The sequence below is a fragment of the Dermacentor variabilis genome, chromosome 9, assembly GCF_050947875.1.
Source record: "Dermacentor variabilis isolate Ectoservices chromosome 9, ASM5094787v1, whole genome shotgun sequence".
NCBI lineage: Eukaryota > Metazoa > Arthropoda > Arachnida > Ixodida > Ixodidae > Dermacentor > Dermacentor variabilis.
Window position 1 is genome coordinate 47,739,675 of NC_134576.1, and position 23,536 is coordinate 47,763,210.

General features: G+C 52.2%; 4 non-coding genes across 4 annotated transcripts; all 4 read left to right on the plus strand.

Moving 5' to 3' along the window:
- The first annotated feature begins 1,251 nt into the window (after nucleotides 1-1,251).
- TRNAA-AGC (transfer RNA alanine (anticodon AGC)) lies at nucleotides 1,252-1,324 on the plus strand. Its single transcript has one exon. It is a non-coding gene; the product is annotated as a tRNA-Ala (tRNA).
- Nucleotides 1,325-1,777: 453 nt separating this feature from the next.
- TRNAA-AGC (transfer RNA alanine (anticodon AGC)) lies at nucleotides 1,778-1,850 on the plus strand. The gene has a single exon. It is a non-coding gene; the product is annotated as a tRNA-Ala (tRNA).
- Nucleotides 1,851-17,083: 15,233 nt separating this feature from the next.
- Nucleotides 17,084-17,156, plus strand: TRNAA-AGC (transfer RNA alanine (anticodon AGC)). Its single transcript has one exon. It is a non-coding gene; the product is annotated as a tRNA-Ala (tRNA).
- Nucleotides 17,157-17,610: 454 nt separating this feature from the next.
- On the plus strand, nucleotides 17,611-17,683 carry TRNAA-AGC (transfer RNA alanine (anticodon AGC)). Its single transcript has one exon. It is a non-coding gene; the product is annotated as a tRNA-Ala (tRNA).
- The last annotated feature ends 5,853 nt before the right edge of the window (nucleotides 17,684-23,536 follow it).

The following is a 23,536-nucleotide window of genomic DNA, read 5'->3' on the forward strand; positions in this document are numbered from 1 at the left end:
TACAGTGCTATACATCGCGGCTAGTAGCGTCGCAATCCCGTGTTTCTCTAGGTTTAACGCCCGTTCAATACCTATGTAGAATCCAACAATCGGTTTGCTCTGGCGCAGTTAGAAGACGATCGTCGTCGTGGTCTTTGCACACCACAAACGCGCCACGCACACACACACACACACAACTAGATTGCGCAAAACGCGCTGTTCCACGTTGCATCGCTTCGTTCGTGGTCGTGCTGTTTGCGCGAACGAACGCGTCATACACGCAACTCGATTGCTGTTTGCGCACGCTAAAACGCGATGTTCCATCTTCGTTCGTGGTCGTGCTATTTGCGCATACACATTCGTCACACGCGCAACTAAATTGCTCTTTGCACACACCAAGCGCGTCACACACACACAACTTCAATTGCCGTAAAACGCGCCGTTCCACCTTATATCGCTTCGTTCGTGCTGCTCGCGTGCACGCACAATGAACCGCCTACTCTGCTACTCCGGCGAGTTGACACAAACAATACTACCACTGATACATGCTGATACTACCACATACTATCTGCGCTATGGTATATTTCTATGGGCCCCGCGCGAGCGAGCGCATGGGGACTAGGCCGTTTCAGGAGCTAGGTGCGTTTTTTACACGACACCTAGGGACCTACGCTCCCCTAGGGCGAAAAGTTACCTAGATATATAGTTCCCGTTGGTGCCGCGGGGGCGGCGCTGCAGTCGACCGGCTGCACAGGCGAGCGAATGTAAATGCGCCGCCGGGCCGCCGCCGGTCAGACCTCCTCGCTTCACAGTTGGGGGAGGTCCTCTCCCCGGCTGCCGCGCTTTGACAAGCGTGGGCACCAACATGCACACACACACACGCGCGCACACGAAGACACGTGGCATTGGAACATGCCTGGACGCACTTGGCGGGGAGGCGTAGCAGCGGCGCCGAACGGGCCAAAATGTCCGCCGCTTTGAACGAAGCCCCGGCGTCCGCTGCATCCGCGCCGGCTATACCGCGCGTCGTAGGCGAAACGTAACACATGCGAGAGGTACTGGGATCGATACCCAGCATCTCCACAGCTTTTTTTTTTCTTGGTGCTATAGAGTCGCGTTTTGTTAGATTGAATGAGTGAAACAATGCGTGCCCCTTTGTACCTGCGCGCGACATAAGAACCGGTCTTCCGCCGCTAATAGGGCTTTCGTTTTCCTTCACCTTCGGCAGCTATTTACTGATCGGCTTTTGAGCATATGTCTACACTGTCCGTCGGGGGTGTAGCTCAGATGGTAGAGCGCTCACTTAGCATGCGAGAGGTACTGGGATCGATACCCAGCACCTCCACAGCTTTTTTTTTTCTTGGTGCTATAGAGTCGCGTTTTCTTAGATTGAATGAGTGAAACAATGCGTGCCCCTTTGTACCTGCGCGCGACATAAGAACCGGTCTTCCGCCGCTAATAGGGCTTTCGTTTTCCGTCAGCTTCGGCAGCTATTTACTGATCGGGTTTTGAGCGTATGTCTACACTGTCCGTCGGGGGTGTAGCTCAGATGGTAGAGCGCTCGCTTAGCATGCGAGAGGTACTGGGATCGATACCGAGCACCTCCACAGCTTTTTTTTTTTTTCTTGGTGCTATAGAGTCGCGTTTTCTTAGATTGAATGAGTGAAACAATGCGTGCCCCTTTGTACCTGCGCGCGACATAAGAACCGGTCTTCCGCCGCTAATAGGGCTTTCGTTTTCCGTCAGCTTCGGCAGCTATTTACTGATCGGGTTTTGGCGTATGTCTACACTGTCCGTCGGGGGTGTAGCTCAGATGGTAGAGCGCTCACTTAGCATGCGAGAGGTACTGGGATCGATACCCAGCACCTCCACAACCTTTTTTTTCTTGGTGCTATAGAGTCGCGTTTTGTTAAATTGAATGAGTGAAACAATGCGTGCCCCTTGTTGCGTTTCGCCTGCGACACGTGGTTTTGCCGGCGCGACTGCGGCGGGGCGGCAGACATTTTGGCCCGATCGTCGTCGCCGCAACACTCATCGCCAGGTGTTTCCAGGCGCGACTGCGGCGATGCGACCGCCTAGGGATCATCCTCGCATTCCAGTTATTGTGCCAGAACCAGGCGATGCGAAAGCAGGGATTATCCTCGCATTCCAGTCATTGTGCCCGAAACAGGCGATGCCAAAGCAGGGATCTCATTCCAGTCATTGTGCCCGAAACAGGCGATGCCAAAGCAGGGATCTCGTTCCAGTCATTATGCCCGAAACAGGCGATGCCAAAGCAGGGACCATCCTCTCATTACAGTCATTGTGTCCGACCGGCAGCGCCACGACAGGGTGCTACGAGATCGTGCTCGACATGGTGCTACGGCATCGCTACGACAGTGTGCGTCACCATTAGCCCATTGTACATTCACGTGCTCGTCTTTTGAGGGGTTCCTTCTTGCCCTCAACTGCGAGAGTATAAAAACAGCTGCCCCCGGACGCCAAAAGGAGGGCTCCGATTTCTTCTGTTGAGTGAAGTGCTCTCCCGTCTCTCTACTTCGGTCAAACCTGACCACCAACTCTTTGCGATGTTAAAATAAACAAGTTGTTTCGTTGTTACCAGTCGACTCATGCTTTGCCGGGACCTTCGGATGCTTCAAGTTGTACCCCAGGCCGCCAGGCCAACGCTACCCTTGGGGCTTGCGACCCAGGTACAACCACGGGCGTCAGCGCCGAGTCCCCAACAGATCGTACCAGCAGTCCGATCCCAAACATCTGGTTGGCAGCGGTGAGATCGCCTCCGACTTCAAACAACTGTCTGCCAGCGGTGAGATCGCGACAACGGAGGCCAGCAGCGAAGAGATGCAGTTGACTGTATGCTGAGCAGCTCAACGACGATCCGGGAGCAGTGCAACGAGCCCTGTGTGATGACTGGTTGCCTGCAGCGGAACGACTGCGCGGAATTCCTGCCTGCGAGGTTTGGTGAGTGCGGGACTTTCTTCTTCTGAGCTTTGCCAGGCTTTTGTTAGTGTTAGAAACAGAGCTGGTAATTGTGGTTGTCGTTGCTGCCGGGTTAGTTGCGGCAAGACAATAATAGGCAGTAGAGAAAGCAGCATTCAGAGCAGCCATGGATTTGAAGTCGTTGCGCAAACCGAAATTGTTGGAGCTTGCAAGAGAGTTGGGTCTGGATGTCTCAGACAAACTAAGAAAACCTGAACTGCTAAAGGCTATTCTTGAGTTAGAGGCTGAGGATGACGAGCTGTCGGAATGCCTTGAGACTATTGAGGAGAGGTCAAAAAGACAGGAGCGCGAACTTAAAGAGCAAAAAGAGAAACAGGAGCGCGAACTTAAAGAACAGAAAGAAAAAGAAGAGCGTGAACGTAAAGAACAGAAAGAGCGAGAGCAACAAGAGAAAAAAGAAGAGCGCGAACACGCTTTGGAAATGAAGCGTCTCGAGGTAGAGATGGAACGCGCTCGTAATGGAAGTCAGGCACACGGTGCAGGAGAACGAGTATTGTTCAAAATGACTGACCTGATGCGGCCGTTTAAGCTTGGAGAGGACATTGGTTTGTTCCTGGTTAACTTTGAGCGAACGTGCGAGAAGCAGGGGTTCTCTCGGGAAACGTGGCCACAGCGCTTGCTCACTTTGTTACCCGGCGAGGCGGCCGACGTAGTCGCTCGCTTGGATAGAGAGGAGGCAGAGGATTTCGACACAGTGAAATCGAGTCTTCTAAAAAAGTACCGGCTGTCTGCGGAGGCGTTCCGTCGGAAGTTTCGGGAAAATGAGAAAGGCAGAAGTGAGTCATATACAGAGTTTGCGTATAGGCTTATGTCGAACATGCAGGAGTGGCTCAAAGAAGAGAAAGCGTTTGGTGACCACGATAAAGTTCTGCAGTGTTTCGGGCTAGAACAGTTTTATAGTCGGTTACCGGAGAACGTGCGATACTGGGTCTTGGATAGGCCAGACGTGAGTACGGTGGCTAGAGCCGCTGAGCTAGCCGAGGAGTTTGTGACGCGTCGAGCTCGCGGAGCTAAGGACGGTCAAAAGGGTGAATTTGGCTCGAAGTTTGAGAGGCCGAAGTTCACACCCATGAGAGCAAAGGGGAACACGCGTAGTGCGGATGCGAGTGGAAGCAGTGCGACCGAACCTAAGGAGACGGCGGCAGCCGAAGCCGAACGCAGAAAGCGGTTCGAGATGAGGCGAGCGCGCTTGTGTTATACGTGCCAGAAGCCGGGTCACTTTTCGGCGCAGTGTCCGGAAACAACACCAAAAGTTGTTTTTTTTTCAATAGGCAGCACTGACGAGAACATGAAGCTTCTCGAGCCTTACATGCGAGACCTCCTCGTGAACGGGAAAGAGTGCCGAGTGCTTCGCGATTCCGCAGCAACGATGGATGTAGTTCACCCATCTTACGTAGAACCCCATATGTTCACGGGCGAGTGCGCATGGATCAAGCAAGCCGTGGAAGCTCATAGCGTGTGTCTGCCGGTAGCAAAAGTGCTTATTGAAGGACCTTTCGGAGCGCTTGAGACAGAGGCGGCAGTGTCATCTATGCTGCCACCCCAGTACCCGTACCTATTTTCAAACAGGTCCGATCACCTCCTGCGCGAGAAGGGGCTTTTGTTTGGTGAAGCTAGTGTTCAGGCCTTAACCAGATCGAAGGTTCGGGAGCTCGCTGCAAAGGCGGTAGTTGCGGGGCCGACGTTATCAAACAACGAAAAAGGGTCAGAGGCGCAGCAAGCTGATATTCCGAGCACGCCCGAACTGAATAAACTTGAGTCTGTAACGTTAAAGGCGCCAGATACTGGAGAGGAAACGCCCGACGCGGGAAAGTTAGAAGAGCTATCTACTGATTTGCTCATCGCGCCTACGTCAGACGGACTTGATAGGTTGCTAAAAGTCAGCCGGACGGCTTTGATAGCCGAGCAAAAAAAGGATGGCAGCCTGGAAAACGTGCGCTGCAATGTCAAAGAAGGTATCGCCAGGAAAACTGCGCGTTTTGTGGAAAGAGGTGGAGTCCTGTACCGGAAGTATCTAGACCGCCGAGGAGTGGAGTTCGATCAGCTGGTCGTGCCTCAATGCTATCGTCAGGATCTGTTGCGCTTGTCACACGGGGGTTCGTGGTCCGGACACCTAGGAGTTAAGAAAACTAAGGACCGTCTCTTGCAAGAGTACTATTGGCCAGGGTGTTTTCGGGACGCAGACCATTTCGTGAGGACATGTGACACTTGTCAGCGGGTGGGCAAACCAGGGGACAAATCGAGGGCGCCGTTGAAATTGGTACCTATCATTACGGAGCCTTTTAGACGGCTCGTTATTGATACAGTGGGACCTCTGCCGGTAACAGCCACGGGGTACAGACACATTTTGACTGTGATCTGCCCAGCGACAAAGTTCCCTGAAGCAGTGCCGCTTAAAGAACTCAGCTCAGTTGAGATAGTTAATGCACTACTGTCCATATTTGCGCGAGTTGGTTTCCCTGCGGAAATCCAATCAGATCAGGGCACAGTGTTTACTAGCGCTTTGACGACAACTTTTCTCGAAAGGTGTGGGGTAAAGCTGCTACACAGCTCAGTGTACCACCCACAGTCGAATTCCGTTGAGAAGCTCCACTCCGTCATGAAGCGCGTGTTGAGAGCGTTGTGTTTTGAACATCGAACTGACTGGGAGCTGTGTCTGCCTGGGGTGATGTTTGCTTTAAGGACCGCGCCGCATGCGGTGTTGCGTTTCGCCTGCGACACGTGGTTTTGCCGGCGCGTCTGCGGCGGGGCGGCAGACATTTTGGCCCGATCGTCGTCGCCGCAACACTCATCGCCAGGTGTTTCCAGGCGCGTCTGCGGCGATGCGACCGCCTAGGGATCCTCCTCGCATTCCAGTCATTGTGCCCGAAACAGGCGATGCCAAAGCAGGGATCTCATTCCAGTTATTGGGCCCGAAACAGGCGATGCCAAAGCAGGGATCTCGTTCCAGTCATTGTGTCCGACCGGCAGCGCCACGACCAGGTGCTACGAGATCGTGCGCAGCGCCACGACCAGGTGCTACGAGATCGTGCGCAGCGCCACGACCGGGTGCTACGAGATCGTGCGCAGCGCCACGACAGGGTGCTACGAGATCGTGCGCAGCGCTACGACAGTGTGCGTCACCATTAGCCCATTGTACATTCACGTGCTCGTCTTTTGAGGGGTTCCTTCTTGCCCTCAACTGCGAGAGTATAAAAACAGCTGCCCCCGGACGCCAAAAGGAGGGCTCCGATTTCTTCTGTTGAGTGAAGTGCTCTCCCGTCTCTCTACTTCGGTCAACCTGACCGCCAACTCTTTGCGATGTTAAAATAAACAAGTTGTTTCGTTGTTACCAGTCGACTCATGCTTTGCCGGGACCTTCGGATGCTTGCAGTTGTACCCCAGGCCGCCAGGCCAACGCTACCCTTGGGGCTTGCGACCCAGGTACAACCACAGGCGTCAGCGCCGAGTTCCCAACAGATCGTACCAGCAGTCAGATCCCAAACATCTGGTTGGCAGCGGTGAGATCGCCTACGACTTCAAACAACTGTCTGCCAGCGGCGAGATCGCGACAACGGAGGCCAGCAGCAAAGAGATGCAGTTGACAGTATGCTGAGCAGCTCAACGACGATCCGGGAGCAGTGCAACGAGCCCTGTGTGACGACTGGTTGCCTGCAGCGGAACGACTGCGCGGAATTCCTGCCTGCGAGGTTTGGTGAGTGCGGGACTTTCTTCTTCTGAGCTTTGCCAGGCTTTTGTTAGTGTCAAAAACAGAGCTGGTAATTGTGGTTGTCGTTGCTGCCGGGTTAGTTTGCGGCAAGACAATAGTAAGCAGTAGAGAAAGCAGCATTCAGAGCAGCCATGGATTTGAAGTCGTTGCGCAAACCGAAATTGTTAGAGCTTGCAAGAGAGTTGGGTCTGGATGTCTCAGACAAACTAAGAAAACCTGAACTGCTAAAGGCTATTCTTGAGTTAGAGGCTGAGGATGACGAGCTGTCGGAATGCCTTGAGACTATTGAGGAGAGGTCAAAAAGACAGGAGCGCGAACTTAAAGAGCAAAAAGAGAAACAAGAGCGCGAACTTAAAGAGCAAAAAGAGAAACAGGAGCGCGAACTTAAAGAGCAGAAAGAAAAAGAAGAGCGCGAACACGCTTTGGAAATGAAGCGTCTCGAGGTAGAGATGGAACGCGCTCGTAATGGAAGTCAGGCACACGGTGCAGGAGAACGAGTATTGTTCAAAATGACTGACCTGATGCGGCCGTTTAAGCTTGGAGAGGACATTGGTTTGTTCCTGGTTAACTTTGAGCGAACGTGCGAGAAGCAGGGGTTCTCTCGGGAAACGTGGCCACAGCGCTTGCTCACTTTGTTACCCGGCGAGGCGGCCGACGTAGTCGCTCGCTTGGATAGAGAGGAAGCAGAGGATTTCGACAAAGTAAAATCGAGTCTGCTAAAAAAGTACCGGCTGTCTGCGGAGGCGTTCCGTCGGAAGTTTCGGGAAAATGAGAAAGGCAAAAGTCAGTCATATACAGAGTTTGCGTATAGGCTTATGTCGAACATGCAGGAGTGGCTCAAAGAAGAGAAAGCGTTTGGTGACCACGATAAAGTTCTGCAGTGCTTCGGGCTAGAACAGTTTTATAGTCGGTTACCGGAGAACGTGCGATACTGGGTCTTGGATAGGCCAGACGTGAGTACGGTGGCTAGAGCCGCTGAGCTAGCCGAGGAGTTTGTGACGCGTCGAGCTCGCGGAGCTAAGGACGGTCAAAAGGGTGAATTTGGCTCCAAGTCTGAGAGGCCAAGGTTCACGCCCATGAGATTTAAGGGGGACACGCGTAGTGAGGATGCGAGTGAAAGCAATCCGACCAAACGTAAAGAGACGGCAGCCGAAGCCGAACGCAGAAAGCGGTTCGAGATGAGGCGAGCGGGCGTTTGTTATACGTGCCAGAAGCCGGGTCACTTTTCGGCGCAGTGTCCGGAAACAACACCAAAAGTTGTGTTTTTTTCAATAGGCAGCACGGACGAGAACATGAAGCTTCTCGAGCCTTACATGCGAGACCTCCTCGTGAACGGGAAAGAGTGCCGAGTGCTTCGCGATTCCGCAGCTACGATGGATGTAGTTCACCCATCTTACGTAGAACCCCATATGTTCACGGGCGAGTGCGCATGGATCAAGCAAGCCGTGGAAGCTCATAGCGTGTGTCTGCCGGTAGCAAAAGTGCTTATTGAAGGACCTTTCGGAGCGCTTGAGACAGAGGCGGCAGTGTCATCTATGCTGCCACCCCAGTACCCGTACCTATTTTCAAACAGGTCCGATCACCTCCTGCGCGAGAAGGGGCTTTTGTTTGGTGAAGCTAGTGTTCAGGCCTTAACCAGATCGAAGGTTCGGGAGCTCGCTGCAAAGGCGGTAGTTGCGGGGCCGACGTTATCAAACAACGAAAAAGGGTCAGAGGCGCAGCAAGCTGATATTCAGAGCACGCCCGAACAGAATAAAATTGAGTCTGTAGCGTTGAAGGCGCCAGATACTGGAGAGGAAAATCCCGATTCGGGAAAGTTAGAAGAGCTATCTACTGATTTGCTCATCGCGCCTACGTCAGACGGACTTGATAGGTTGCTAAAAGTCAGCCGGTCGGCTTTGATAGCCGAGCAAAAAAAGGATGGCAGCCTGGAAAACGTGCGCTGCAATGTCAAAGAAGGTATCGCCAGGAAAACTGCGCGTTTTGTGGAAAGGGGTGGAGTCCTGTACCGGAAGTATCTAGACCGCAGAGGAGTGGAGTTCGATCAGCTGGTCGTGCCTCAATGCTATCGTCAGGATCTGTTGCGCTTGTCACATGGGGGTTCGTGGTCCGGACACCTAGGAGTTAAGAAAACTAAGGACCGTCTCTTGCAAGAGTACTATTGGCCAGGGTGTTTTCGGGACGCAGACCATTTCGTGAGGACATGTGACACTTGTCAGCGGGTGGGCAAACCAGGGGACAAATCAAGGGCGCCGTTGAAATTGGTACCTATCATAACGGAGCCTTTTAGACGGCTCGTTATTGATACTGTGGGACCTCTGCCGGTAACAGCCACGGGGTACAGACACATTTTGACTGTGATCTGCCCAGCGACAAAGTTCCCTGAAGCAGTGCCGCTTAAAGAACTCAGCTCAGTTGAGATAGTTAATGCACTACTGTCCATATTTGCGCGAGTTGGTTTCCCTGCGGAAATCCAATCAGATCAGGGCACAGTGTTTACTAGCGCTTTGACGACAACTTTTCTCGAAAGGTGTGGGGTAAAGCTGTTACACAGCTCAGTGTACCACCCACAGTCGAATTCCGTTGAGAAGCTCCACTCCGTCATGAAGCGCGTGTTGAGAGCCTTGTGTTTTGAACATCAAACTGACTGGGAGCTGTGTCTGCCTGGGGTGATGTTTGCTTTAAGGACCGCGCCGCATGCGGCTACGGGGTTTTCGCCAGCTGAACTGGTGTACGGTCGCTCGCTTCGATCTCCGCTTCGCATGCTTCGAGAATCATGGGAAGGTAGGGGCGACGACCCAGTCGTGGTGGAGTACGTGCTTAAGCTCCTCGAACGCTTAAGAAGGGCACAGGAGTTGTCAGGTGAAGCAATGGCAAAGGCCCAGCAGAGGGCCAAGGTTTATTATGATCGGACAGCCAGGGCCCGTCGTTTTGAGGTTGGCGATGAGGTCATGATATTGCGCACATCGCTAAACAACAAACTAGACGTGCAGTGGGAGGGCCCAGCACGAATTGTTCAGAAACTGTCGGACGTTAACTACGTGGTAAGTCTGCCAGGAAAGCGGAAAGCCCAGCAAGTTTACCACTGTAATCTGCTCAAACCTTATAGACAAAGGGAAGCAGTGGTGTGCATGATGGTAAACGTTCCTGAAGAGCTTCCGGTCGAGCTTCCGGGACTAGGCTCAGTGACGAACAGGGAAGACACCGGTCAAGTCATTAGTGACCTTATCAGTAAAGCACCGCTGTCGCCGGAGCAGAAAACCGAACTACACCAGCTATTACGAGAGTTTCAAGGTCTGTTCTCTGAGAGGCCTGGTAGGACTTCTGTACTTACTCATGATATTGAACTTACCTCCCCAGAGCCAGTACGATCCAAGGCGTATCGGGTGTCACCCCGCCAGAGCGATATTATGGAGGCTGAGGTAAAGAAAATGCTACAGCTCGGTGTTATTGAGGCAGGTGAGAGTGATTATACCTCCCCTTTGATTTTAGTTGAGGTACCGGGCAAGGAACCTCGTCCTTGCGTCGACTACCGCAGGCTTAATTCCATCACTAAGGATCAAATTTATCCGATCCCTAACATCGAGGAGCGCCTTGAGAAAGTTAGTAGCGCTCAGTTTATTTCCACCCTAGATCTTGTCAGGGGTTATTGGCAGGTTCCACTTACGGAAGAGGCTAGTAGGTATGCGGCGTTCATTTCACCAATGGGAACATTCCGTCCTAAAGTGTTGAGTTTTGGTTTGAAGAACGCGCCATACTGTTTTTCAAGCCTCATGGATAAAGTGTTGCGGGGACAGCAAGAATTCGCTTTACCGTATCTAGACGACGTAGCGATATTCTCCGCATCCTGGTCTGAGCATATGACACACTTGCGGGCAGTGCTAACCCGCCTGCGCGAAGCAGGCTTGACAGTCAAGGCTCCTAAGTGCCAGTTAGCACAGGCCGAGGTTGTCTACCTCGGTCACGTGATTGGTCAGGGTCGTCGCCGCCCCTCTGAAATAAAAGTGGCCGCTGTGCGAGACTTTCCGCAACCGCGCACCAAGACCGATATTCGGTCGTTCTTGGGTGTCGCCGGCTACTATCAGAGGTACATCCCTAGGTACTCTGATATCGCGGCTCCCCTGACGGATGCTCTAAGAAAGACAGAGCCTCAAACAGTCGTCTGGGACGAGACAAAGGAAAGAGCTTTTAGCGCCCTAAAGAGTGCCCTAACAAGCCAGCCTGTGCTACGATCGCCAGACTATACAAAAGAGTTCATTGTTCAGTGCGATGCTAGTGAGCGAGGCATGGGCGTTGTACTGTGCCAACGGGAAAATGAAGAAGTAGAACACCCCGTCCTGTATGCTAGTCGTAAGCTGACCAGTCGTGAGCAGGCGTATAGCGCCACCGAGAAAGAGTGTGCGTGTCTCGTGTGGGCCGTTCAGAAATTGTCATGCTATCTAGCCGGCTCGAGGTTTATCATTGAGACGGATCACTGCCCTCTCCAATGGCTGCAGACCATCTCTCCCAAAAATGGCCGCCTCCTGCGCTGGAGCCTCGCTTTACAACAATATTCCTTTGAGGTGCGTTACAAAAAGGGGAGTCTCAACGGTAACGCCGATGGCTTAAGTCGAAGCCCCTAACGTAGGAATCAGCCTCAAAATTGTTTGTTACTGATGTTTTTCTTCCTGAGGCAGGATTTTTTTTTAACATATTGCTTTTGTTTAGTGTTTCAAAGTGATGATATGCTTTCTAGTGCAATTTTTCAATTTGTGGACGCGTTCTGAGTGATGCTAGACTACTGTAAGGAACTAGGCAGTGGTATAAAAAGGGGAAAGAGCCTGGCAGGGCTTAGTGAGGGTTGTGCCGTGCTTGCTGACTGAGCGGTTGAGTTTTCAGCGTAGTTCTAACGCTTGCCGGGAACGAGAACAAAAATGTGAACTCTCCCGAAGTCACTTTGCAGTGTCCCGTGCGAACCTGAACGAGAGAACGAGGCCTTCTCTGTGCGCTGCGCTCAAGAAACGTCAAGGGACGCCCGACTTCGGTTATGAGCATCATCGAGCGACATCCCTCCGGACAGCGGATGCAGTCCCCTGTCCATCGGGATCTCCTTCCCCCGGCGGGGCGGTCTGTTGCGTTTCGCCTGCGACACGTGGTTTTGCCGGCGCGTCTGCGGCGGGGCGGCAGACATTTTGGCCCGATCGTCGTCGCCGCAACACTCATCGCCAGGTGTTTCCAGGCGCGTCTGCGGCGATGCGACCGCCTAGGGATCCTCCTCGCATTCCAGTCATTGTGCCCGAAACAGGCGATGCCAAAGCAGGGATCTCATTCCAGTTATTGGGCCCGAAACAGGCGATGCCAAAGCAGGGATCTCGTTCCAGTCATTGTGTCCGACCGGCAGCGCCACGACCAGGTGCTACGAGATCGTGCGCAGCGCCACGACCAGGTGCTACGAGATCGTGCGCAGCGCCACGACCGGGTGCTACGAGATCGTGCGCAGCGCCACGACAGGGTGCTACGAGATCGTGCGCAGCGCTACGACAGTGTGCGTCACCATTAGCCCATTGTACATTCACGTGCTCGTCTTTTGAGGGGTTCCTTCTTGCCCTCAACTGCGAGAGTATAAAAACAGCTGCCCCCGGACGCCAAAAGGAGGGCTCCGATTTCTTCTGTTGAGTGAAGTGCTCTCCCGTCTCTCTACTTCGGTCAACCTGACCGCCAACTCTTTGCGATGTTAAAATAAACAAGTTGTTTCGTTGTTACCAGTCGACTCATGCTTTGCCGGGACCTTCGGATGCTTGCAGTTGTACCCCAGGCCGCCAGGCCAACGCTACCCTTGGGGCTTGCGACCCAGGTACAACCACGGGCGTCAGCGCCGAGTTCCCAACAGATCGTACCAGCGGGTCCGATCCAAACAGCGGCTACGGGGTTTTCGCCAGCTGAACTGGTGTACGGTCGCTCGCTTCGGTCTCCGCTTCGCATGCTTCGAGAATCATGGGAAGGTAGGGGCGACGACCCAGTCGTGGTGGAGTACGTGCTTAAGCTCCTCGAACGCTTAAGAAGGGCACAGGAGTTGTCAGGTGAAGCAATGACAAAGGCCCAGCAGAGGGCCAAGGTTTATTATGATCGGACAGCCAGGGCCCGTCGTTTTGAGGTTGGCGATGAGGTCATGATATTGCGCACATCGCTAAACAACAAACTAGACGTGCAGTGGGAGGGCCCAGCACGAATTGTTCAGAAACTGTCGGACGTTAACTACGTGGTAAGTCTGCCAGGAAAGCGGAAAGCACAGCAAGTTTACCACTGTAATCTGCTCAAACCTTATAGACAAAGGGAAGCAGTGGTGTGCATGATGGTAAACGTTCCTGAAGAGCTTCCGGTCGAGCTTCCGGGACTAGGCTCAGTGACGAACAGGGAAGACACCGGTCAAGTCATTAGTGACCTTATCAGTAAAGCACCGCTGTCGCCCGAGCAGAAAACCGAACTACACCAGCTATTACAAGAGTTTCAAGGTCTGTTCTCTGAGAGGCCTGGTAGGACTTCTGTACTTACTCATGATATTGAACTTACCTCCCCAGAGCCAGTACGATCCAAGGCGTATCGGGTGTCACCCCGCCAGAGCGATATTATGGAGGCTGAGGTAAAGAAAATGCTACAGCTCGGTGTTATTGAGGCAGGTGAGAGTGATTATACCTCCCCTTTGATTTTAGTTGAGGTACCGGGCAAGGAACCTCGTCCTTGCGTCGACTACCGCAGGCTTAATTCCATCACTAAGGATCAAATTTATCCGATCCCTAACATCGAGGAGCGCCTTGAGAAAGTTAGTAGCGCTCAGTTTATTTCCACCCTAGATCTTGTCAGGGGTTATTGGCAGGTTCCACTTACGGAAGAGGCTAGTAGGTATGCGGCGTTCATTTCACCAATGGGAACATTCCGTCCTAAAGTGTTGAGTTTTGGTTTGAAGAACGCGCCATACTGTTTTTCAAGTCTCATGGATAAAGTGTTGCGGGGACAGCAAGAATTCGCTTTACCGTATCTAGACGACGTAGCGATATTCTCCGCATCCTGGTCTGAGCATATGGCACACTTGCGGGCAGTGCTAACCCGCCTGCGCGAAGCGGGCTTGACAGTCAAGGCTCCTAAGTGCCAGTTAGCACAGGCCGAGGTTGTCTACCTCGGTCACGTGATTGGTCAGGGTCGTCGCCGCCCCTCTGAAATAAAAGTGGCCGCTGTGCGAGACTTTCCGCAACCGCGCACAAAGACCGATATTCGGTCGTTCTTGGGTGTCGCCGGCTACTATCAGAGGTACATCCCTAGGTACTCTGATATCGCGGCTCCCCTGACGGATGCTCTAAGAAAGACAGAGCCTCAAACAGTCGTCTGGGACGAGACCAAGGAAAGAGCTTTTAGCGCCCTAAAGAGTGCCCTAACAAGCCAGCCTGTGCTACGATCGCCAGACTATACAAAAGGGTTCATTGTTCAGTGCGATGCTAGTGAGCGAGGCATGGGCGTTGTACTGTGCCAACGGGAAAATGGAGAAGTAGAACACCCCGTCCTGTATGCTAGTCGTAAGCTGACCAGTCGTGAGCAGGCGTATAGCGCCACCGAGAAAGAGTGTGCGTGTCTCGTGTGGGCCGTTCAGAAATTGTCATGCTATCTAGCCGGCTCGAGGTTTATCATTGAGACGGATCACTGCCCTCTCCAATGGCTGCAGACCATCTCTCCCAAAAATGGCCGCCTCCTGCGCTGGAGCCTCGCTTTACAACAATATTCCTTTGAGGTGCGTTACAAAAAGGGGAGTCTCAACGGTAACGCCGATGGCTTAAGTCGAAGCCCCTAACGTAGGAATCAGCCTCAAAATTGTTTGTTACTGATGTTTTTCTTCCTGAGGCAGGATTTTTTTTTAACATATTGCTTTTGTTTAGTGTTTCAAAGTGATGATATGCTTTCTAGTGCAATTTTTCAATTTGTGGACGCGTTCTGAGTGATGCTAGACTACTGTAAGGAACTAGGCAGTGGTATAAAAAGGGGAAAGAGCCTGGCAGGGCTTAGTGAGGGTTGTGCCGTGCTTGCTGACTGAGCGGTTGAGTTTTCAGCGTAGTTCTAACGCTTGCCGGGAACGAGAACAAAAATGTGAACTCTCCCGAAGTCACTTTGCAGTGTCCCGTGCGAACCTGAACGAGAGAACGAGGCCTTCTCTGTGCGCTGCGCTCAAGAAACGTCGAGGGACGCCCGACTTCGGTTATGAGCATCATCGAGCGACATCCCTCCGGACAGCGGATGCAGTCCCCTGTCCATCGGGATCTCCTTCCCCCGGCGGGGCGGTCTGTTGCGTTTCGCCTGCGACACGTGGTTTTGCCGGCGCGACTGCGGCGGGGCGGCAGACATTTTGGCCCGATCGTCGTCGCCGCAACACTCATCGCCAGGTGTTTCCAGGCGCGACTGCGGCGATGCGACCGCCTAGGGATCATCCTCGCATTCCAGTTATTGTGCCAGAACCAGGCGATGCGAAAGCAGGGATTATCCTCGCATTCCAGTCATTGTGCCCGAAACAGGCGATGCCAAAGCAGGGATCTCATTCCAGTCATTGTGCCCGAAACAGGCGATGCCAAAGCAGGGATCTCGTTCCAGTCATTATGCCCGAAACAGGCGATGCCAAAGCAGGGACCATCCTCTCATTACAGTCATTGTGTCCGACCGGCAGCGCCACGACAGGGTGCTACGAGATCGTGCTCGACATGGTGCTACGGCATCGCTACGACAGTGTGCGTCACCATTAGCCCATTGTACATTCACGTGCTCGTCTTTTGAGGGGTTCCTTCTTGCCCTCAACTGCGAGAGTATAAAAACAGCTGCCCCCGGACGTTAAAAGGAGGGCTCCGATTTCTTCTGTTGAGTGAAGTGCTCTCCCGTCTCTCTACTTCGGTCAAACCTGACCACCAACTCTTTGCGATGTTAAAATAAACAAGTTGTTTCGTTGTTACCAGTCGACTCATGCTTTGCCGGGACCTTCGGATGCTTCAAGTTGTACCCCAGGCCGCCAGGCCAACGCTACCCTTGGGGCTTGCGACCCAGGTACAACCACGGGCGTCAGCGCCGAGTCCCCAACAGATCGTACCAGCAGTCCGATCCCAAACACCCTTTGTACCTGCGGGCGACATAAGAGCCGGTCTTCCGCCGCTAATAGGGCTTTCGTTTGCCTTGGCTTCGGCAGCTATTTACTGATCGGGTTTTGAGCGTATGTCTACACTGTCCGTCGGGGGTGTAGCTCAGATGGTAGAGCGCTCGCTTAGCATGCGAGAGGTACTGGGATCGATACCGAGCACCTCCACAGCTTTTTTTTTTTCTTGGTGCTATAGAGTCGCGTTTTAACGCGATAGCGTTAAGGAGCTCGTGTCGCAGAAAAGCCGGTGTCGTCGGCGTCGGTGTCGGGTGTCGGCGTCCGCGGCGTTGGCCGTGAGCGATAAATCATGGCAGGCACTTCATAAATAAAAAGCAACTTCCAAGATGGGCTGGGTGGGAATCGAACCAGGGTCTCCGGAGTGTGAGACGGAGACGCTACCACTCAGCCACGAGTTCGACGCTTGAAAGCGGTACAAACGCGCTTCTAGTGAACGCGGTGTTGCCTTAAAAACGTGCCGTACAAAGTTATACTGCGGTGTATATCGGTAATTATGAGCATGTAACTTACAGAAGTCGCATTTACACGAGTAGCGAAGTAAGTTTCCGCTAAATTTCTTCTGCGCTTACCGCACACGCAGAGCCATCTTGCGGCAAACACAGAAGACCCCCTCCTCTCAATGTACGGCGCTGCCCCGACAGGTGGCGCGCCATGCGCGCATTGGGGCTGTGCGCGGACCGATGCCAGGCGCTTCGCGGCTCCGACTCCCTCTCCCCTGACGACGCTTCGCCGTGCTCCCACGCGGGTTGCAGAATCAAGCGCCGTTCCTTTCTTTAGATCACTATCTATCTATCTCTCTGCCCGTGCCGATCACGACGTTTGGCTGGCGTAGATCGTTTCCCCCTCCGAGACACCGAGTTCTTTGGTTCGTTCCGTTTGCTCAGGCGCACGTTTCGTTGCCGCGCCGAACGCTGCGTTGCTCGACGCTCTCCGTGTGATAGGTGGCCGCAAAGTCCGATGCGGGGCGCCTCGTAAGTGATCCCTGCGCCGTAGCGCATTGTCTTACACCCCTTGGCGGGTCGATGGGAACGCTGTCGCGTTCCACTCTTGAAGGCGAAGCTTAAGCGTCCTCCAATTTTTTTTTGTTAGATTGAATGAGTGAAACAATGCGTGCCCCTTTGTACCTGCGCGCGACATAAGAACCGGTCTTCCGCCGCTAATAGGGCTTTCGTTTTCCGTCAGCTTCGGCAGCTATTTACTGATCGGGTTTTGAGCGTATGTCTACACTGTCCGTCGGGGGTGTAGCTCAGATGGTAGAGCGCTCGCTTAGCATGCGAGAGGTACTGGGATCGATACCCAGCACCTCCACAACTTTTTTTTTTTCTTGGTGCTATAGAGTCGCGTTTTGTTAGATTGAATGAGTGAAACAATGCGTGCCCCTTTGTACCTGCGCGCGACATAAGAACCGGTCTTCCGCCGCTAATAGGGCTTTCGTTTTCCGTCAGCTTCGGCAGCTATTTACTGATCGGGTTTTGAGCGTATGTCTACACTGTCCGTCGGGGGTGTAGCTCAGATGGTAGAGCGCTCGCTTAGCATGCGAGAGGTACTGGGATCGATACCGAGCACCTCCACAGCTTTTTTTTTTTTTCTTGGTGCTATAGAGTCGCGTTTTCTTAGATTGAATGAGTGAAACAATGCGTGCCCCTTTGTACCTGCGCGCGACATAAGAACCGGTCTTCCGCCGCTAATAGGGCTTTCGTTTTCCGTCAGCTTCGGCAGCTATTTACTGATCGGGTTTTGGCGTATGTCTACACTGTCCGTCGGGGGTGTAGCTCAGATGGTAGAGCGCTCACTTAGCATGCGAGAGGTACTGGGATCGATACCCAGCACCTCCACAACCTTTTTTTTCTTGGTGCTATAGAGTCGCGTTTTGTTAAATTGAATGAGTGAAACAATGCGTGCCCCTTTGTACCTGCGGGCGACATAAGAGCCGGTCTTCCGCCGCTAATAGGGCTTTCGTTTGCCTTCGGCTTCGGCAGCTATTTACTGATCGGGTTTTGAGCGTATGTCTACACTGTCCGTCGGGGGTGTAGCTCAGATGGTAGAGCGCTCGCTTAGCATGCGAGAGGTACTGGGATCGATACCGAGCACCTCCACAGCTTTTTTTTTTTCTTGGTGCTATAGAGTCGCGTTTTGTTAGATTGAATGAGTGAAACAATGCGTGCCCCTTTGTACCTGCGCGCGACATAAGAACCGGTCTTCCGCCGCTAATAGGGCTTTCGTTTTCCGTCAGCTTCGGCAGCTATTTACTGATCGGGTTTTGGCGTATGTCTACACTGTCCGTCGGGGATGTAGCTCAGATGGTAGAGCGCTCACTTAGCATGCGAGAGGTACTGGGATCGATACCCAGCACCTCCACAACCTTTTTTTTCTTGGTGCTATAGAGTCGCGTTTTGTTAAATTGAATGAGTGAAACAATGCGTGCCCCTTTGTACCTGCGGGCGACATAAGAGCCGGTCTTCCGCCGCTAATAGGGCTTTCGTTTGCCTTCGGCTTCGGCAGCTATTTACTGATCGGGTTTTGAGCGTATGTCTACACTGTCCGTCGGGGGTGTAGCTCAGATGGTAGAGCGCTCGCTTAGCATGCGAGAGGTACTGGGATCGATACCGAGCACCTCCACAGCTTTTTTTTTTTCTTGGTGCTATAGAGTCGCGTTTTGTTAGATTGAATGAGTGAAACAATGCGTGCCCCTTTGTACCTGCGCGCGACATAAGAACCGGTCTTCCGCCGCTAATAGGGCTTTCGTTTTCCGTCAGCTTCGGCAGCTATTTACTGATCGGGTTTTGAGCGTATGTCTACACTGTCCGTCGGGGGTGTAGCTCAGATGGTAGAGCGCTCGCTTAGCATGCGAGAGGTACTGGGATCGATACCGAGCACCTCCACAGCTTTTTTTTTTTCTTGGTGCTATAGAGTCGCGTTTTCTTAGATTGAATGAGTGAAACAATGCGTGCCCCTTTGTACCTGCGCGTGACATAAGAACCGCCCTTCCGCCGCTAATAGGGCTTTCGTTTTCCTTCAGCTTCGGCAGCTATTTACTGATCGGGTTTTGAGCGTATGTCTACACTGTCCGTCGGGGGTGTAGCTCAGATCATTCTGCTTCCGGCAGCCGAACTGATCGGATCGTTGAATCATGGCCTCAAGCGGGGCGGCGAGAGCGGTCACTTTGGGCCGCGGAAACAGGTTCAGCAACGACGACGAAAGGGACTACCAGTTTATTTTGCCCCAACTGCCAAAAGGACGAATTGTTCTCAACACCGTCTTTTTACACGGTTATGTAAGAGCGAGGCCGTACAAGCTCGAGGATTTTCGGGATGCGCTTACGCCCACAAGCCTGCTGCCGGAAGTTGTGTGCCTCGGGGCCTACCAGGTCAATCACGTCTGGGCCGTGACCCTCAGTGACTCAGCTGCAACAAAACGCCTGCTGGCCCTGAAAGAGCTTCAGGTGAAAGGGCGTCGATGTGTCATCGTCGACCCGCAGGACCAGCAGGTGAAACTCCGGCTTCACTGGCTGCTGTACGGCGTTTCCGATGAGGAAATCCGGGCGGCATTCACAACCTTCGGCAAGGTAGAAGAGGTGAGCAGGGAGCGTTGGCGCGTCCAAGGCATGGGAGACAAGATCTCGACCACCCGGACCGTGCTACTGAAGCTGAGAAGCGGCATTAAAGTGGAAGACCTGCCTCACCAGGTCCGCGTCGGCGGAGAGCTGGCATTGGTGGTCGTACCTGGGCGGCCCATGCAGTGCCTGCGCTGCCAAGGGACAGGACACGTACGCCGTGATTGAAAAGTCCCCCGCTGTTCGAGATGCAGACGGTTCGGCCACGTCGACGCTGACTGCGTTAAATCTTACGCGGCCGTGACAGGACCAGCAGCGAGTGATGTTGCTGCAGAGCACGTCATGGATGCAGTCGAGACAGAAGAAGCTGCTAAGGGAGCCGGTGTGCAAATGCCTTCATTGATGACAAATGCCACTACGGTACCGGAGGTCGCTCAAGCCAAGATAGTCGAGGGTGCTGAGCAGGTGACTGGGTCTGCACGTGTCGAGAGGGACGAAGACCCTGTGAAGGCAGGTGCTAATGAAGGCGAACGCGAGGATACTGAGTCAGCGATGCAACAGGGCGAGGATGCAAACGACGGGGACCGGGCGGCTAGTCTCGGTGCCACCTCCAAGCGCCCCCGTGACGAGGGCGGAGACAAGGAGAGCGCGGCATCCAGCACAAGTGACGGGCCACCAGCGAAGACGCCTCTTGGGAGGCGGTCGGTCTTCAAGCCGAAGCCAAATGTTCCGCCCAAGAGAAAGCCTGGTGACAAAGCACAGCAAAAGAATAACGCCGGGAAGACGGGTGGTCCCGGAGGCGGCTAGCCGAGGGCTGGTCGTGAAAGGTAAGCGCCATGCTCCGGGTCTATCTCATACTTTAGTTCATAATGGCTCCTAATCCGTCGCTCACTATTGCCACACTAAACGTGAGAGGGTTGGCGGCCAAGCGTAGGCAAAGCCAAGTCCTACGGTTGGCCGCTGACCAAGACCTAGACGTTCTAGCTGTCCAGGAGACAAAGGTTGACGGAGAGGAGGAGACCGGGAGCATGGTGCGGCGTTTCATGACTAGATATTATGCGGTCGTGAGCCATGCGGTAGGGACGTCCGCCGGTTGTGTCCTGTTTGTTAAGAAGTTGCCTGGCCTTGTAGTTAAAAATGTATTTTCATGTCAAACCGGAAGGATCGTTTTTTGTGATTTTGTTTTTCGTGAATTGGAATTCAGATTCATGTGCATATATGCACCGAATGCTGTGGAAGAACGCGCTTCATTTTTTGCGAACCTTTTTCAGTATATCAGCACTGATATGTGCATGGTTTTGTTGGGGGATTTCAATTGTGTTTTGAGGGCTCGGGATAGAGTCAATAATGCTGGTATTCGCGATAAAAGCAGTAGTGTGTTGACTAAGCTAATTAGTGATAATGAACTGGACGATGTCTGTGAGTGCCTGGAGGGGGAGCGGGAAGTCATGTACACACGATTCCAAGGTAGTAGTCATGCGCGGTTAGACCGCATATACGCATCGCAAGACATAATTCCAAAGTGCCATAGTTATTCGGTGGCACCAGTATCGTTTTCAGATCACTGCATTGTGAAATGTCATATAGGCACGGAGAGGAAGAAACAAGATTTTAATTGGGAACTATGGAAAATGAATGCCTTACTACTAAAGGACGAGCCATTTGTAGAGGCAGTACGTGAGGCCGTCAGGAAAGTAAGTGAAGAAAACAGTGAAACAATAGCAGAGAAATGGGAATACTTCAAATAAAACGTAAAAATGAAAGCTTTAGAAAGATCGAGCTGCTTACGATTTGAGAAGGAAATGAAAGAAAGGGGCTTACGAAAGACACTTAAGCGGCTGATAGCGCTGGAGTGCGAAGAGCCTGGGACTTATAAGCAAGATGTAGGAGCCATTAAAGAAAAAATCGAGCAGCTTGACAAGGAACGGTATCAAGGTGCGATTGTGCGAGCAAGAGCAAATGCATTAGTAGCTGGAGAGAAGCCCACTAAACGGGCGCTGGGACTCGAAAAAGCGCAAGCTCGACGGAATCATGTCGACAGAATTTTATGGAACGGCACAGTTGCCGACGATAGTAAGAGCATAGGCCGAGCGTTTCTAGAGTATTATCAGTCACTCTTTGCGTTTCAAGAAGTGAATATAGACGAGTTCAGAAGGGCCTTTCTATCTCGGATGCCGCGAGTGAGTGACGATACAAAACAACGATTGGAATGGAAAATAACAGAACGTGAAGTTGAAAAAGCGATTGATGATTTGAACCAAGGCAAATCACCTGGACCGGACGGTCTGGGCGCGTGTTTATATAAAGCTTTTAAGAAAGAACTGTCGCCGTTACTAACAGAGCTGGTTAATGATGCGTATGATAACAAAACTTTGCCGCCTTCTTTTGGAAAAGCTCATACCATACTCATCCCTAAGAGTGACCAAGTGGAGAAACTTAGGCTAGTAACATCTTACAGGCCAATATCTTTAACCAATGTTGATTATAAGGTTTTTATGAAAATTTTGGCTGCCAGACTTCAAAGCGTCATAAATGACATAGTGGCAGATCACCAAACGTGTGGTATCAAAGGAAGGTCCATTTTTTCGAATATTCACACGATGCGGTGCGTGCTGGAGTGCTGTGACGCCACCTCGGGTGGAGTCGCGGTGCTCCAGCTGGACCTCGAGAAAGCGTTTGATTGTGTCTCTCATGATATTTTGCTTGCCATTTTGGATTACGTTAATGTTAGTTCCATCATCACTGAGGGAGTGGCGTTGGCGTACCAGAACTGCACAACACGCTTAATTGTGAATAAATCATTGGGGGCCCCCATTAACGTCATGCGTTCTGTGCGTCAGGGCTGCCCTCTCAGTCCTCTTTTGTTTGACATTTACATAGAAACTATGTGTTTGGCAATAACTGAGAATGAGCAAATACGCGGGTATAGCTTGGCAGCCACACAAATCAAGCTCTTGGCATATGCAGATGACATCGCGGTGTGTTGTACAAGCAAAGAAAGTGTGACGGAGACAATAAGGGTAGTGAAAAATTTTTGTGATGTGACGGGCAGTAGAGTGAACTGGGGAAAGTCCCTCGGTTTGTGGCACGGAGAGTGGTCTTCGGCCCCGGACCATTTTGCAAATGTGAGCTGGATAAAAACCCGACCAAGTACTTAGGTGTCCCCATGGGCAGTTACAAAAATAGCGACGAATACTGAACGAACCAAGCAAAAGAAACAAGAGAAAAAGCAGACAGGTGGAAAGGCATCAACCTGTCGATTTTCGCAAAAGCAACTGTGTGTAACATGTTTTTTATTACGAAGTTGTGGTACGTCATGCAAACGTTGTACTGTTCACGGGTAAACGTGCAAAGGTTGCACAGAGTGTTCGCGGTTTTTATCTGGGGCTCTACCTGGGAAAGGAGTAGCCGAACCAATCTGTTCCGGCACGTGAAGAAAGGGGGGCTGGGCTTGGCGCATCTTTTTGTACGCCAGCTTGTGAACAGGTTTTTGTTTTTTCGGGATGTGCGTGATCCGTTTCTGCGAATTGTATGCCAACTCAGGTTGAGAAATGCTTTGCCGGCACTTATTGTTAGTACAGAAAGTATGCCCGGAACGCTTCGTGGCTATCTTAAAGAAGTTGCAGATAGTGTGCGCTTTCTTTCTGTGCGTTTTTCTTTTGAGTATTTATGTAACGTTAAAAGGAAAACATTGTATAAAGATATTTGCGATATTGTATTTCCAGTGCCATTGTACAGAGCGCTATACAGTGGAAGATCAGGACTGGATGTCCTTAAGCGAGTGAAAAATATGGAGGTGCCTACTGGGGCAAAGACATTCTTTTTTAAATTACACACAGGAACACTCTCAGTGAAGACATTCATGGAAGAACGTGGCTTTCTTGTACCCTGGGGCTCGCACTGCTTGATTTGCAAGCAACCAGAAACAATAGACCATGTCTTTTTGCATTGCTGGGCCGGAGTGTTCTTCTGGGATGTCCAACAAAGAACAATGAAGAAGGAGTTACCGTTAAATGCACATGGGATAAGGTACTTGGCGGTAACAAATGACGACGGGGTTCCCTTCGACCTAATAATGCTCAAGGGCCTCCATAGTTTATGGCGTGCAAGGATGTCTGGGTACTACTGCGACCCG